Source organism: Parus major, chromosome 5 (assembly GCF_001522545.3).
Source record: "Parus major isolate Abel chromosome 5, Parus_major1.1, whole genome shotgun sequence".
NCBI classification, from domain to species: domain Eukaryota; kingdom Metazoa; phylum Chordata; class Aves; order Passeriformes; family Paridae; genus Parus; species Parus major.
In genome coordinates this window covers 30349706-30364515 of record NC_031774.1, presented here as the reverse complement: position 1 = coordinate 30364515, position 14810 = coordinate 30349706, and positions in this window count along the sequence as shown.

Here is a 14810-nt window from a genome sequence, read left to right as displayed (position 1 = left end):
AAATGAAGGGAGAATTTCGGTTATGTTCAATAACAATACTTCATGAACTAGTGAAGCAAAATGGAAATTAAAAATAGCCTTACCAAAAAATATATTTTTTTCCAAACAAAAGTATATACAACCTTTCCCCTGGGACAAATGAAGAGAAACCTAGCAGTCCCATCCTTTCAAAATACTGATTTTCCAGATCTAGCCTAGATCTGACTCTGAGCCAGATAGAGGTGAGCTGGAATTCATGCAGTGCAGCACACAGTGCATGAGAGGTCAGCTTTAGGCCTCTATAACTCTAAGAAAATCTGATATATATAAGAATACATCTACTGTTTAATGCTCTAGAACATAAAATGGTCCTCAGACAGAGTCATGCAGAAAACCAGCTCTCATTACCACTTTCCATTCAGACATGCACAGTAAAGGGCTTTGTATAATACCATGAATGATCTGGCAGGACTTGCAGATATGACTCCAACTGTAATGCATCTTGGTCGGTTGAATTGAGCCAGACTCAGCTTCATCTCTCTCAGCCTCCAGTAAAATTTCAGTAAATGGTAATTTTCAATAGTTACTGAGACTTTGCCAACTATTCTGATGCAGATTGCCTCACATCCCATGTAAAAGGCACATTGGCTGGACTGTGGATTTCTATGGCATGGAATTGTTCAACTCGTTGCTGCATCTGCCTGTAACTATTTGTCTGGTCATACAGAGGAATGTGCAATCCTCTCCTACAAACAACTAAGAATTACATTTTACAGTTTTTGTCTCTAGAGTAGAAGGCTTTCTTGAGAACAGATTTAAAGGATGGAGAACTAGACTATAAGAATGGAAAGAAATAGATTAAAAAATTATAAGTTTTTGGAACTTCTGAGGTTTTTCATTAGAAAGGCATATATTTGAGAATAACAAATATAATTTTAAAAATGGAATTGTGGGGCTTTATTATTTGGGTTAAATAATAATGGATAAGCAACATCATAATCTGTTATTAGTCATATCTCTCTGATCCAAAGCACAGGGTAGGGTAGAAGTTTGAGCAGTCTTTGCTTTGGAACAGAGGCCCTATCTGTCTATGTGTTAGCCAGAACATACCAGTAATACTGATTGTAGTATGTCAGGGGTATTCCACTACAGCTGACAAAGACACAAGGCCTATCAGTGCTCAAAATGAAGTGATACTTTTCCTAAATTCAATGTTTTTCCTGTAATCAGCTGAAGTACTGTTCAAGTATCTGATCAAGTAAATTTGCTTTTTTATCCAGGTGCTACACTACATTTTTATCATCCAAAGGGTATTTTTTTTTCCTCTTTCTCTTCTATTGATATATAACTGTTGTTTAGGATCAACTGAACAAAACATGATCTCAACTTTGGAAAGTCATAGCTGAATGTTATAGAGTCACTTAAGTCTCATAGGTTATGGTTAAGTCTTCATTTTTGTAGATACATATTTATAGAACAAGTAGGATAACATACCACATCAGGAGAACAAACCATACGTCTTTCTTGCTGCTGTCACAAATGCCACAATACGGTGTAACACCTAGTTTTGAAAACAAATCTCTTAATGACAGGAAGAATAACTTCATTTAGGATCTAGTAAAGAAACTGCATGATCTTTGGCCTTTTAGTGGTATGTCAAAATTATAGACTATGTTGCCAAGGAAGCTCCATCGTGGCTTGCAAGCTTCCAAATTATTCGTCGTGTTTCTGACCTTAAAACATAATTCTGCTCATGCTTTAAATAAAGATGATCCTATTTAGGACGTTAAAAAAACACGGAGTTGTGCTAGAACTTTGCATGTGCATTGTTTCGTGTAAATTTATCCAGCTTTAATCCATATCATAAATAGATGAAACGAGCAAATAAATTGCATTGTAATCTGATCTAAATCATCCATGTAGCTGAGGGGAAAAAAAATGAAGCCTGTTAAGTAATCTTAGTGTTAATACTGTTGGATACAGCTTTGTCTGACACAGCTGGGAAATGTTCGCAAAGTGCTACTTTTGCCAAGGGCTGAGTATTACTTTTGTGATAAATTGAACATGAGTTCTTGTTTTTTCAGTTCTTTGTTAAGTCTACTAGGCTATTCTGCCTCTAAATGTTTGATCATACAAGGAAAATATTGTGAAGGCATTCAAGTAACAATAGGAATAAGATGCTTGCTTTCTCAGGAAGAATAATTTTTGCACATTGTTTGCAATGTGCAAACAGCCACACCAGAACTTAACTGCCATCATGGTAGGTGTCATATCAAACCCATCTAATTAGGATACAACAATATAATAAACAAAAGTCACTCATGTAAATCTGATCCTAAATCAGTAGCAATTCTAGAAGTCCCTTCTGTGGTGACAGTCATACACTGCAGTGAACTGTAGCTTATATTCCATGTCTTGCTTTCACACATAAGCCTGCTGAAAAAGTGGAGAGAACCTGGGGGTCTTATGGCATCTTTTTGAGGCAGTTTCTCAACTGATGGAGGTAAAGAAGTGTAAAGCCAAACTGCCCTTATTCTGTTAGGTAATTCTTTCTCTTGGCATGTCCATACTTGGGAGAAAGGCAATTGAGCTTCTTCATGCAAAAGGTTAGAATGTGACACTCCTTGCTGGTCAAAAATAAAAAGTAAAAATAAAAGAGCAAAAATAAGATTTATTATGTTTTGAATCTGCTACTGGGTGTATTATTGCTGTGTTGTTTTTCCTTTCCAATCAAAGTCCAACAGATTTTTATTTTTGTGTGGCTTACCACAAAAAGTAATACTTTTTTTATTTTCTTTACTGAAAGGGAATGCAAAAATGAATCATTTTTAGAAACTTTTTGGTTAAAAATAGATATGTCCCAACCCTTTTTCTCTTCACGGTATGTGAAATCTGGTCAAAGCGTAATATTTTTGCCTACTGTTACCTAGATTAAATTTCCCAGGGCAGACAGAATGTTGGAAGCCAGAAAAGGAGTATCCTCCTGCCGCTTCATAAACAATGTCACACCTAGCTGGGAAAGACAGAACTTTATAGGAATCCTGCTTTTAGTGGTGTGTCCTTATTTCCCCTGTTTTTGCTTTCAGTACTGCTATTGGAAAGTTGCATGGACTATTATAGTGACTATGGTATAACACGTATGTTTGAAGTGTGTACATATCACAATATGGTTAAACAAAACACCGTGAGGAGAGAGGAACAATTAAGATGAGGGAAAAAAACAAAAAGGGGGAAGGCTATCTTCAGAAAAAATCAAGCCACTATCCCTAAAAACAACATTGCCTCAATTCAGGAAAAAATCCAGTGTAGGTTTATGTCTCTAACCCCTCTTTTTCATAGTACTAACTAAAGCTGCAGTTTCTGATTTTTAGATCAGTTGCATGACTGTTTTGACTAGGTCAGAAGGTAGCTTGAAAAGAGGAGTTGGGATTGATTCCATCATTTGTATTGCTGCCCAACGAATTTTTCTAACCCCAAAAATACCTTACAGGGAAACAGCCTGTCACCCAAAACAGACATTTCTTTTGTGCACAGTGACACCAAAGATGTGGTAGGAAACTATCTTCACATCTGTCCCATGTTGACTTGTTCCTGAATGAAAACATCTAGTGCACATTGCTAACACCACTGTATTAACAGCTGGAATTTCCTTGTGTCTAAGAAGAATTTTCTTGGTATCCTCTGAATAACAGCTACCATATTCAGTGCTTAATGTAGTCAAACTATCAACTACACAAAGATGTGATAAAATTAAGAACTGTGATTAATTTCTGAAACAAATGCTTTATTAATTTTCTGAACATGTGTTATTAATGCCATATCTAACAGACGAAAAAACTAGTAGGACTCTTGTAAATAAAATTTTCCAGTGAAAAAAATTTTAACATTTCTATCATGACAAATCCTAATTTGAGTTGAAGCCCTTAGTTTAGAAACAAGATAACAAAGAAATTTACAGTAAAAGTAAATCTGCTAGAACCTGAGGTAATCCACTAGGTATTTCTCCTCATTACTTCATAAACATTTGAGTTTTAATATATATATATATATATATATATATATATATATTTAGCTCTGTGTCAAGTAACTGATAAATTTTGCCTCTTTATTGAATCTATTTATACCTAAAGAACCTCCAGTCACAATTTTATTCAAATACAGATAATCACACTCTTTGTCTAAAAACCTCTTTGATAAGGTATCACAGTTATTGCTCTCAGTCTTCCTTCATATTTCTCTGGTATTTCTTTATATTTTCCCTGTCTTTTAATTCTTTTATAACTTTTTTTTTTTTTTTTTTTTTTTTTTAATGGATGGGAGGGAGGGAGAAGAAAGGAGGGACCAAAACTTAGTAAGTTATCTAGGTTCATACCAATACATATCCCAGAAATCCATGGAGACTGATTCTAGGTATTTGAATTTTTAAATACACAAATGTAAACCTGAAGACTCTGCAGTTTCTTCTCAAAAAGCCAGCATAACAAACTGTGTAAAATCCAGGAATGGGAGACGTTTAGGGTCATAATGTCATATTTTTAGAGCCTTCCTATCCCTAAGGCTCGTGAAAGAATCCAGGGCTTGCGAGGCAGTAAGGCAGCATGCAATCATTCTCAGCTCTTTCTCTGCTTCAGACAGGTTCATCATACAGTACAGTGGCTATAACCAAAGAGCTCACCTGTTTATCCTGGTTAAAACATGCACATGCACAAAGGAGAAATTAGTTCAAGGACTTAATTCAGGTCATGCATAGAAAGGATCAAACATGCATTTCTAAATTCCAGATGAAAGTGTAAACTCTGACCTATTTACCTGTGTGAGAGCAATGAGGGTATTGCTGCATTAAATAAAAGCTGATCAAGTTTTAATATCTTGGACTGAGGTTTTAGCCATGGTGCTTACCTGTTAATTTCTTGCATGCAGACTACAAATTAAAACATAAAACCTCTTATTTATGGTCTGTAAAACTTTGATACCAGTGATGAACATCATAAGGAGAAATTTCAGAATTTCACATAAACTTTATTTATTTTGTTTGGATGCTGATAGGACCTGGAAAAGAATCAGAATAAATGATGATGGCACCTTTTTCAACAGATCTCTAGAAGCAAAATGCTTAAAGCAAAGTTTTTAACTGATTCAGACCTTGCCTTCACAAGACTGCTCTAATGAAAAATTTAATCACGTGCTAGTTTGACCACTTAAAGGCACAGAAGCTGATTTGTGAAATTCAAGCAATGGCAGTCTCCTCATGCTTTAGCTGAATTATTTTTTTCCCCTGTAAAGACAGAAGTTCTGTCTTTTTCTGGGGAGGAGTACATTAGGTAGCTCTATGCCTTATCATTCGAACAATCCTGACATATGTTCTACTAAGCATAAAGTTGCAGGTGTCTGGGATTCAATCCAAGGCTTCTGATAGTGTTTAATTTAACCATGCCTGTTCTGTTCCTCTGTACTTTGCACCTTGCAAGCAGGAGCACATCTTCATGGCTTAAGAAAACTCACACTGGCTTATTTGTCAGTTACTACAGCTGGGCAGCCTCATCCTGACTGCAATAGGGTCTTTTGAATGCATGGGAATGAGATACAAGTTCCTTCTCGACTCACTAAAAAGTTACCAAAATGTCAACATTTTAAGGTACATTCTGCAGGTTCCTGCTATCCCCAAAACTCCATTTGACTGAACAAACTCTTTTTGCTAGTACTCTGTAACAGATGTTGTTTAATGCAATTGCAGAAGAGCACAGCTGTTCTACATTTGACTAAAAACTTTTTCCAGAAAGTTACAGAAAGTTTTGTACTGAGCTAAATTCCAGTCTTAATAAACAAGTTAAATAAAATCTCCAAGAAGCTCCTTCATATCTTGATGCATTCTCAGTTGTCTCCAAATATTTCCCTTGTCACACTCCTTTCAATGCAAAACAATAACAAACTTATATTCTTGTTTATTACAGCTGCCAGCACTTAGAATTGTTCAGCAGCCACTGAACACACACTAGCTATGAAATCTGGGGTACCAGCACCTGGGGAAAAAAAAAAAAAAAGATTGTTTCTGTGTAGTTATTACTTGTTGAGAAATTTGACATAAAAAAATTCAGTGGTGGAAAAACATAACTGTGGCTCAGCTGTTCTGCTTGTTTGCACTGTCTTATTCTGCAGTAAACGAAAAAGATTTTAGTAGAAGAGAAGTAAATAACCGCATGTTTATGATTCAGTGTCATGTGGAGGAATGGTGTGGGGATTGCTGCCATGCTTTATCTGCTCCAGGGTGGCTTATTTGTGTTTCAAAACACTGAGATAACAAGTCTTCCAATATTCAGGCCAATAATCTTTTATTTTTCACAGAATAATTGCACAACAAAATTTTTGGCATTTGGACTTCATTGATTTATGTAAACTGACTTAGAATATTTCCTTCTTTCATAAACCAAGTTGCCGCTAAGTATCTCTGTATCAGAGATGATAGCCACAATAACCTCTGCTTAGCTGAATGAGAAATTTCCTTGAAAAAGAAATACTTGTCTTCTAGACTTGATACAAATTTGAATGTCCACTCAGTAGGAAATGTCACCATTTCATAGTTTTATTTCATTTCTTATCAAATCAAGTAAGTCAAATACATTTTTTCCTTTTGTTTGCAATGAAGCATTTCAAAATAGATATGCAAAAATAACTACAGCTTGTCATGTTTTTTTGGTTTTTTTTAATTGAAATTACATACCCCAATACTGACAAAGGAAAATGTTTTGATTTGGTTTGTTGAACTAACTAGAAATATCTCTTTTCATTTTCACATTGAAATGTGATTTTTTTGAGTTGTAAATTATTTCCTGGGTGTACAAATTACTTCTCAAGAATGGAAGCATTACCATTCTACACTCTGAGGTGGTGTCTTCCTAGACCTAGAAATTTTCCATGATGCATTAAAGTGTTTAACTGAATAACTGCATTGTATTATGTAGGACTTGGTCAGAGCCATGTTTCATGTGTGTGAATTAGATATGTGAGCTGTATTCTCAGGAAGTATTGTGTGCTGCAAGTTAGCCTTATATTTTTAAGCTTCTCTTATTTTGATCCTTCTTCTGTGCTTATTTTGTATTTTCTTTTCTGTAAATTCAAAACTATTTCCATCTCACTCTCACCTTTTCCTTTCTTTCTTTCCTCCTTCCCTCCTTCATTCTTTCCCTCTTTCACTTTCCTCTTTATCTCTTTGTTCTGTCCTTCAATCACCACGTGTAACTTCAGTATTGATGAGTAATGGAACTATTTGGCTGCCTTTCTTGCTAAATGCATGGGTTGTTGAAGCTCTCACTGACTCTGGTGTTCTGTAATAATATATCATGACAATTGTTTCAATATTCACTGGTACCATGGTTTTGTCTACTATGACCTGTTGTTGGGGTTTAACCCCAGCCAGCAACCAAGTACCACCCAGCCACTCAGTCACCAGTGGGATCAGGGAGACAATCAGAAAGGTGGAAGGTGAAAAGCTCATGGGTTGAAAGTTTAATAGGAAAAGCAAAAGCTATGCACACAGGCAAAGCAAAACAAGGAATTCATTTACCACTTCCAGTGGGCATGCAGATGTTCAGCAATCCTCAGGAGACTATGGCCCCATCACCTCTAATGGTGAATGGGAAAACAAACACCATCACTCCAAATATTCCCCCATTCCTTCTTTTTCCCCTCACTGTATATACTGAGCAGGATGCCACATGGCCTGGAATGTTCCTTTGGTCAGCTGGAGTCACTTGTCCCGGCTGTGTCACCTCCCATGCATCCCCCAACTTCCTCACCAGTGTGGCTGTACGAAAAGCAGAAAAGGCCTTGGCTCTGTGTAATTCCTGCTCAGCAATAACAACTCCATAATCAACTCTGTGTTCATCAGAAATCCAAAACCTAGCCTCGTACCAGCCACTGTCTACCTCAGCCAAAGCAGTACACCTGTCCAGATATTCTGTTCGCTCAATATCCCGGCATACTTCATTACAACTACTCTCAATGCTGCCTATTGACTTGGGAGGGCAAGATGGAAGAAATAGCACAGAGTCTTTCCCCAGATCTTGAGCCAGCCTTCTATACCAGTCTGTAGTTCTCTGACTATGGGGTCTCAAGACCCCATAGTCTTGGGCCCAGATTTCACAGTACCCTCTAGTTAACTTACTGATCTGTTACTCTACATTTCTTTCTGGAATCGTGATGGTTGTCTATAACGTGATACTTAGAATTAATAAAATATTGCCTGTTGCCAAGACTTACAGTCGCAATATTAATAGGCAAAACTGCAATAACCATTAGATTTATTAGATTCTGCCATGCGCATTTGTAATATGGAAACAAACATTTGGAATATAAAAACCACTCAGATGCACAAAATTTTATGACATCTATTTGAGTCAGTTTAGAATTACTGCTAAAATATTCCAACATGTGGAAAAGGACAGATTGTCTAATTTCAAACAACACTTATGAATAAGTCATAAAAACTTGGTTATATGGACTGAAGGAAATCTTAGCCATGGTCTCCCAAGGGCTAGTCACAACAGAAACGTGATTAAATCTGACCAGGAGCTTCTGTGTGACTGTATTAGAAAACTAAGCAATTAAGGTCCATAGTATTAAGAATAAGTTCTGTGACAAAATTATGTTTTTTAAAGACTGTCAGCTGTGTAGCATGTCAAAAAAGCATTATTGTTTTACAGTAAAGCAATCCAGTGGATAGATTACTATAGTATGCTGAAACACACAGCCATAGACCTGATGGTTCAAGAATTAAACATTTTTTTTACCATTAATTCTTGGGTAAGTAATGCCACATTAGTCTGCTTCCTCTGTTTCTTTGGTTAAAATGATTTTTCTTGCTGATGAAAAGTATTTTAATTAATTAGTAAACCTTCATCTCATGTGTTTGCTACTGAAAGAAAGAATATTGTGATGAGTGTAGAAGCTGCCTGGTAAACAAGTTTTAAAACACAAAGCATTATCCAGCTTTTGAAGCCAAAGGAGAACTTAAGCAAAAGTCAGAGCTCAATTCAGTGTTCAGTGAAGGAAATGCTCTTTCAGACTGCTGGTTTAAAAATCAAAAGGAGAATTTATCTGAGCTTTGTTTTTCTTATAAGTCAAGATCCTAAAAATATCAGGGCACTGTCACAAATAGAGCTGGGCAGTCTATTTTTAAGGAAAATTTATTTAACAAAACCTTTGTACTTTGTGACTGACCCTTTAAGTTCAGTGTCCACTCTCCTGCCTTTGGCAGGATCTCAGGAAGGGAGGGAAGCAGATGATAGAAAATGTCTGGATCTTCCAGAAGTACTCTTTCAGATCTAATGATTGGTAAAAGAGAAAGAAATGAGCAGGGCTATTTTAAGAGTCTGCTTGGGGCAATCTGGAAGCAAAAACTGATGGAAAAAGCAGTGGAAAGAAAACTCTCAGATGGAGAGATGTGTTACACAAGGAAGACACTGGAGAAAACTTGCTAAAAGTTTGACAAGTAGGTGAAATCTGAGGAATAAAAACTATGATAGCCAATGTTTTCAATGGCTGACACGAAAAATGGGAAACTGGAATGAAATCACAAATGGATGGTAGACTGCAAGAGCCTAAAAAGCATTTTCCTAGCAAGGGCTCCACAGGTCCTCAGTGTGGCTTTGTGTACATGTAACTGTGTAGAGACAACAAGGGTAGTGTTCACACAGGACTGTCACATCATGTTTTTCTGGGTGATCTGTGCCTCATAGCCAGCCTTCTGTCAGGAGGTATCCTCAGCTCGTAGCAGCTAGGCAGGACGAGGATCCTGTTTGGGGGCTGCCTTTGGGGTTGTTTCTGCTGCCTGACCAGACAGATGGACACACACTGTGCCTGGCCCGAGGCAGAGCACTAAGATGTGCCCTCTTAGCAGCCATCCTCACACAGCTTCCGCAGCACATCTGCTGCTGGGGCTGAGTCCTGGCTGTGCTGGAGCTGCTCTGAAGGAGCAGGGCAGCTCCAGATGGGGCCCCAGCAGCCCGTGTTGCCATCCGTGGTCTTTGCATGATGTCTCTGAAGGCTGAATGCAAGTTGGGCCTTCGTGTCTGCTGTGTAATGTTAAAAATATATTTGAGTGGCCCAGGAGGGGCTTGCTGATGGTTTGCCATCACCTCAGAGGCTGCTATTTGTTACTCTGTGTGTTGGAACTGGACTGGCACAGACTCTGTATCTGGTCCTTGGCTTGGGAATGACAGGTTGGCTGCACTTAGATGTTGAGTGGTTCTTGTGAATATATGTGAAAAACACTTCCTTTCTGTGAACTGCCTTCTGGACAAACCCTAGCTCATCTGACTATATAGATAATATATGTCATGGCATTTCACAGAGTTATTTTCAGAGAAGAAAAACAAAAGGCTTATGTACTTCATAAAGATATAAAGAGAAGCATTTTTTAAATAACTCTGAGTAGGTGATTTTCTTGAAATACACATATTGGCAGTTTATGTCACATTTTGTACTACACTTTCAGATGGGATTAAAAAAAAATCCAAATTCTGTGAGAATTTGGGACAAGAAGCATGATTAATGAGTCATTTAAACTCTAAGATCATATTTTAAGGAAAAAAATTCAAAAACAACAAAAAACACCCCAAAAAACCCAAAAAAGGGCACCAAAGAGAAAACAAACAAAGAACAACTCTAGAAGACTGTCAGTGGGAAGTATGTGTATTTCATTTCAGTAGTACTCGTTTTCATGTACACAGAAAACTGTATTTATTTTGCTCAAAAGAGAGAGGGAGGCAAAAACCAAGGTCATCGTGAAATTTAAAAGGAAAGGCTGCTCCAGCAAAAATATTAGTTCTGAAGAATATTTGAGTTGTCATAACACTGACACATTCTTAATAAATTTCAATGTGATGATGTTTAGACTATAAAGAGATTGGTCTGCAAATTGCTGGGTCCTGTATTGTAATGTCTTCTGGAATGAAGGGCAGAAGAGGTAAAAGAGCAGCGTAGGCCTCTGCCTACTGTCTATGTTCTATGAGCTATCTACATTTATAAAGAAGCAGATAAGGAATGCTTGCCAGTCCCGCTCTGCTGAGAGTTTATAACCTCTGTCAGGAAAACCTAATAGGCAGGTAAAAGGAGAAACATAGGAGAAACTATCAGGAATAGCCTGATATCCAGCTGCGTCCTATCAACCCTTTAGAATGCTATGCACTGTTTCCACATCATCTGGTAGTCTTTTCACATACCTAAATTCTCTGACTTTGTCCCTTTTTCTAATGGAGACAGACTATGGTTTGTGAGAGGTTCCCACAGATCCCTCAAAATCTGAAATCTCAGTAGATTACAAATCCTATTTTGTTTGGGAACTTCTGTTCATAAAATGAACAAGGCAATCTGTAATTTGTATTGTTGAGATAGCCCATTCTTATAATATTAATTGTTAACAGCCCATTGTTAAAATAATAATAAGAAACCACTCAATCCAGAAAGTTCCATAGAACAGGGAGGAAACTATTTGTAATTTAAAATTTTAGTTTTCTATCACATCAAGAGAATTGTTGTCCTGTTCCCATTCCTTCAGCTTTTTCACCTTGGAAATACGTGGGGTATGTATGGCAGTTAATCAGCCAGGGCCCCATGGCCAAATGTCATGAATGTGATGCTGACCTCTTTCCCTCCTCTCAACGAGGGGCTGACCTTTTATCACAGCCTTATCTATTGGGTAACCTTATATTACTCTTTAACATCATGGACCCATGACCCTGCAAGCCTAGGAGTAATGTTCCAGTCATGGATTTAGAAATCCCAGTGCTTTTTTATTATTACCTTTGCCATCTTCCAGGGTCTTCACTTTCAGTCTGAATGTAACTGCCCTTGTGCCTAGTGCCAACATCTAGGACCTCCAAACTCCTCGTCTTTTACAGTGTACCTATGCAAAACATACTGAACATGTACTTTCTGTGTAAGAACACTATTTCAGATGACTGTCTGGCAAAGGAAATATTTCTGGATTGGAAAAAACAGACTAGCTTGCTAATGTTGCCAGAAGTACTGAATCTTTCTTTAGGGCAGACACTTTGGATACTTCAGCTGGCAGAAAATCACTGAGGCATAGTTTTCAAAATATAAAGTTCTGTCCCTTTGAAAAACGCTCAGTTCTCTAGAAGAATGTAAAGTGTATTCACACAATACTGGAACTCAGCCACCTGACACTGCTAAAGCAGGAATAGTTCTTTCAAATCAAAATTTCACTTTGTCTTTTAGTGCTACTAATAAAATGGACTGAAGGAAACCCTTAAAATTGAGTAAGAGTTTATTTTTAGGTAACCTACTAGCTGAAAATAGAATTTCCTATACATAGGAACCACATTTTGCCTCTTGTGTGTGTGTTTATGTCTGGGCAAGCTTGGATGTGACTACTGGAGACGGATGAATTATCAGTTCTGCACTCATGGCAAGCCACCTCATATTGCACTGGAAGTGTAATGATGACCTGCTGAAATGCTGAACCCAGAGTTTTAGACATAGACCCAGAAAAAATAGATATTGACAGATATATGTGTTGTGGGCACCAATTCTGTAGGCATTCTCTAAATTGCTTTTGGAATGTGGCATTATTGCTGGCTGCTCCCTTTGGACTTTTAGAAATGTTTTTCAATTAATTATGTAAAAGTCTGCCCTTTCTCCCCTGTGCTCCATATTTTTGTTCACACATTTCCTTTCATTGCACACCTCTCTGAAGAAAATTCAAATAGTCTGGAGAGAGGAGAAGTAATATAGGCTGTTGTATCTGTGGACAGGAGCTGTAAGGATCATGTTGAGTACTGTCTGCCTGGTTCTGCCAAGCTGACCTATAAATTATCATTACACAACTTCGTAACATGAGCTATAAAAAAGTATTGAGAAATGAATAGGTCAGAGAATGAGAGTGAGTTCATTCTGTTGTGATTTCAAAACCACAATAGTTTCCCCCTTTCCTCTTCTCCCCACAGAAGCAGAAATGAAATTATGTCATTTTACCTAGGTTTGTCTGTCAGATTTTCCATAATTCATTTGTAGATTCAAGAGTTCAAGCAGTTCAAGAGTACCTTAACCTTTTTATTCTTAACTGGTTCTGGTTTTTTTCTTTTTCTAATTTATTGAAAAATAGATATTTTTCTTAATTGGATTTTTCAAAATGGATTTTTTTTTTGGTAGATGCCTTTGAAACAGCCTATGTTGAGAACTTTCCAGACAGAAACTACAGAGAATATACAGTATATACATATTAATATCAGAGCTGCAGTTTTGCACAGTCAGTATTGAGTCACTACTCAGAAAGTGGTTTTGTTTTTGGAACTCACCCTTAACTTTTTAGCAACAAAAGGTGCTAAATGCTATTAATGAAAAAAGTATCTGGTACATTTATGGTGCTTAAAATATGAAAACAAGAAAAGATTACTGATCTAATAAATGGAAATCCAAAGATTCTTAAATGCTTGAATCCATAGGACTGTGGAATAGTGTCTTCTAGAAACCAAAACAAGTGAATTAAGACCCTCAGACACACTCAAAGCACTGAAAATATATCATACACAAGTCACTGCAGCTTTTGAAGATGAATAATTTGGCAACATAAAACATTCTTCCATGACATTCCAGATGGAGAGAAAGCAGGACAGTGCAGTAAGAGTGGACGTTAAGCTGCCATCCACATGGAATGGCACAGCTCAGGGAGCAGCCCTTGGAGCAGCACAACTGGGTAACACTTGACCTATGTGGATGTAGCTGTAGTGATTCTGCATTTCAAGCTCCCTCGTATGGCAGTAGTTGAGAAATCAAAGTGCATAACTGAAGATGGGAGATTGAAGGTGAGGAGATGGGAGATTGAAGCCTTTATTTTGAAATATTTAGAACTGCAGGAAGCAAACTAGGAGGAGAGGAGGAAGTATCACTGCCCAGAAAAGTAATTCTGAATCGGAAAGAATCTAGACTATTAAAATAACAGTTTAAAGCATTCTGATAACTCTGATATTTAAGTGTTTATTAATTTATTTTTTTTCAAAAACTGGTGACTACCTGCAAATATAAATGTCAGTACCAAAGACAGGGCCAGCCCAGTGCATCCCCAGGTAACTCCTAGGACAGTTGAGTTACACCAAGTCACCATCTAGTCTTGAAATGCTTGCTTCTATTCTTGGGGACTGTTTTATAAAACCATATTCATATCAGAAATTTGCTCCAGCAGAAATTCAGTATTTTCCTGTTACCACTGAGTGCCATAAAACCTGAGATAGAAAACTTTCTCTGGTTTAGTCTCTATGTCTCCATGATTCCAACCTGCACAGTGTGGGCACCAGGCTTGAATAGGACTGAAACAAATGTTCCAGGTCAGGCACACTCGTATCAGTCATGGAGATGAAACTGAGGTCCAGGCTGGTGTTGCAAGGTGGTTCTGTGTGCAGAGACAGCTGGCCCTTCCCAGGTCACATCAGCCTCAGCCAGCAGAGAGTCCACCTGAGTGATCAGGGCAGCAGGAGAGAAAATGGGAGATCTTGTGGCTGATGTGACGATATCAGCTGGCTGAGCTTCCACATGAAACATGGAGGGATTGGTTAACCTGGGACTGAGCTGATACAAAGGAACTCAGTGATTCTTCTTAGGCACTTTTTCTGTAGTGGACAGCCAGAGACGGGCTCCCTCAGAGTGTAATTACAGGAATAACTTTCCAATGCTTTTGCTCTGACTCATTCTTAAAAGTAGTCTATCAGTCTCCATTGATTGTTTTGGGAGCCTGGTAATACACACACCCCAAAAAAATCTCTTTGCTGAATGACTAAGGAGCAAGGTCCCTAAGTGGCACTGTGAATCATCTTGCT